At 51.3% G+C, this 2,417-nt stretch overlaps 1 non-coding gene across 1 annotated transcript; it reads left to right on the plus strand.

Annotated features, from left to right (window-relative positions):
• The first annotated feature begins 1,821 nt into the window (after positions 1-1,821).
• On the plus strand, positions 1,822-1,951 carry LOC148091597 (small nucleolar RNA SNORA44). Its single transcript, XR_015715571.1, has one exon. It is a non-coding gene; the product is annotated as a small nucleolar RNA SNORA44 (small nucleolar RNA).
• The last annotated feature ends 466 nt before the right edge of the window (positions 1,952-2,417 follow it).

Genomic DNA, 2,417 nt, shown 5'->3' on the forward strand with positions numbered 1-2,417 from the left:
GAGTGTTTCTCCAAGTTATGGATGAAGAAACTGAGGCTCAGAGCAGTCAGGGCCACCCAGCCAATAAGTTGCAGAGCCCGGTCGGTCGAGTGTATGGCACCTGGCTGCCCCCGGTCTGTGCGACCTCCTGCCACAGTGCTTCAGGCATCAGGGGGTCTCCTTTCCTCCCAGGCGTTCTCAGGCTCAGACCAACATTGGCCCCACCTGTGCAGGTCACCAGTGCCTCCTGAGTCTGAGTCACATGAAGGGCTCCCTCAGGGCTTCCATACGTCCTGCACTTCGGGAAGCAGCAGGAAGAAGGGGTGCATGCTGGCAGACCTGGGTGCTGGGGCTCGGGGCCTGGAAGGTGCCACCTTAGTGGAAAGTAGAAAGCGTGGGTGGGGGGCAGACACTGCAGGAAATGAAGGACCCCCCAAAGGGGTCATCCCCAAATACAGGATGACCAGATAAACTTGAATTTCATATAAATGATAAATAACTTTTAGCTATAGTATTTGGGACATATACTAACAAATTATTTATTATTTATCTGACATGCAAATCTAGTCCAGCATCCTGTGATTTTTTTCTGGCAACAGGAAGGTGAAGACATCCAAGGACAGCAGGCAGGGAGTTGAGGGTGGTAGGAGAGACGGTGATGTGGGCGGGGGAGGGCTGTCCCCCCCCAGGACCTGGTGGAGCTGGAGGGGCAGAGAAATGCAGCCAGCCAGAGCCAGAGTTCAGCAAGACGGGGAAGGTGTGGGCAGAAGGGGTGGTGAGGGGAGCAGTAAATACCCCATCTCATTCTCTCCCTACCTGAGTCCCTCCATGCCATCCTCTGGGGGTCCTTGGCACAGAGCAGGGCTGAGAATGGACCTGGGCAGAGGGACGGAAAACATCCAGCACAGCTCACACACAGATTCCTATCCCCTCCTCACTGTATCCTCAGTGTTCTGGATGGATCTGACTACCTCTGGCACCAACTTTAATCTCCTGAGCATTGAAGGAGCCCCCTCTCACCCTCTGAAACACACCCACGGTCCCAGTAGGCAGGACTCTTGGGAAAACAAAGACTTCAGTCCAGCCTCAGGGCCTTTGCTTATGCTGTGCCCTTGGGCAGGCATGGAATTTAGAGCTAGAAAAAGTCCCTCAGGGGAATCTGTCCGCATACCCTTCTGCGCCAGACAGAAAACTTCAGGCTTGGCAAGGAGAAAGGACAGTCTTAAAGCTGCTGCTTCCCAGCCAGCCAGCCCTCCCTGGCCTTTAAGGGCCCCACCACGGTCTGCCCAGCCCGGGCTCAGGCATGCAGCTGTGGTTCCCTCCTTTGAACACTTTGTCCCAACCTGCTGCCTTGTCTCTGTGTCCCCTTTCCCTGACCAGAGTACAAGGTTCTTTTTCTAAGCTTTCCCTTCAGCACAGTCCTGGGAATGCAAACCCAATGATTTTCTTTTTAAATTACATCCTTTGATTACAGTTCAACAGTTTAATCATAGTTATTAAATAACTAAAGATCTGCCTAATTGGGTACTTGTGGTATAATAGAAAAAAAATCACACAAAAACACAAGCTTTGGAATCAGATAACCTGGGTTTGTTTACATTTTTTTCCAATAAACCTTTGTTGAATTCACTCCGGTAAAAGAAATTCCTACTGCAGCTGCAAGTGTCACACAGGATTGGGGACACAGTGTCCTGTCCTGGCCGAGGGAGGACCTTTCTGATGGGTATTTAACCCCTTCTGATTTCTGCACCTCCTTCCCCGAGGACAGGATAACACCTGAGCATTTTCATATAAAGTGTAACTTTTAAATTAAAATCAAGATTACCAAACATTTTTTTCATATTTTTTTCTTTCAAGACTTGTTGATTCAAATAATTTATGGTGCCCAACCGCATGCGAGAGCAACCTGGAGGGACTCCGACGGCTCAGGCCAGCATGATACCTGCCGCTGCCACTCGCCTTTCCCGTATCACAGGGAAAAAAATAAAAAAAGATTTATGGCGCTTTTCCCATGAAGAAAGCATTTCCTGGAGTTTTTGCTTTGGTGACATAGGTCAGACACATCCATACACAACCCTTTATAAGTTAATAACTGTGCTTTCTCCCCGAGAACAATGGTCAGAGTATATTTGTGGGACTCACCCCTGGGATGAGGGAGGGAGGGAGGGAGACCTGTCCTAAAGGCCGGTTGAAGCTGTCACCTTGGATGTCAGGAGCTACTTCCCCCCCCCCCCCCGTGGAAGTGTCGGAGCCATCGGGGTGAGCCTCAGGTGGAGGCCCGTGCGCCGCAGTGGGCAGGCCAGTGTGTGCTGTTAGCACGCATGTGAGGCTCATGTGTGTTGAAACCGCGCAGGGCTACACTGGCACGTCCCAAGGGTCCATCTGCTCTGCTCATGTGCCCTCTGCGCCTAAAATACCCTCCCTCTGATGGGCGAAGC

Source organism: Miniopterus natalensis, chromosome 13, assembly GCF_054644295.1.
Source record: "Miniopterus natalensis isolate mMinNat1 chromosome 13, mMinNat1.hap1, whole genome shotgun sequence".
Classification (NCBI taxonomy): Eukaryota; Metazoa; Chordata; class Mammalia; order Chiroptera; family Miniopteridae; genus Miniopterus; species Miniopterus natalensis.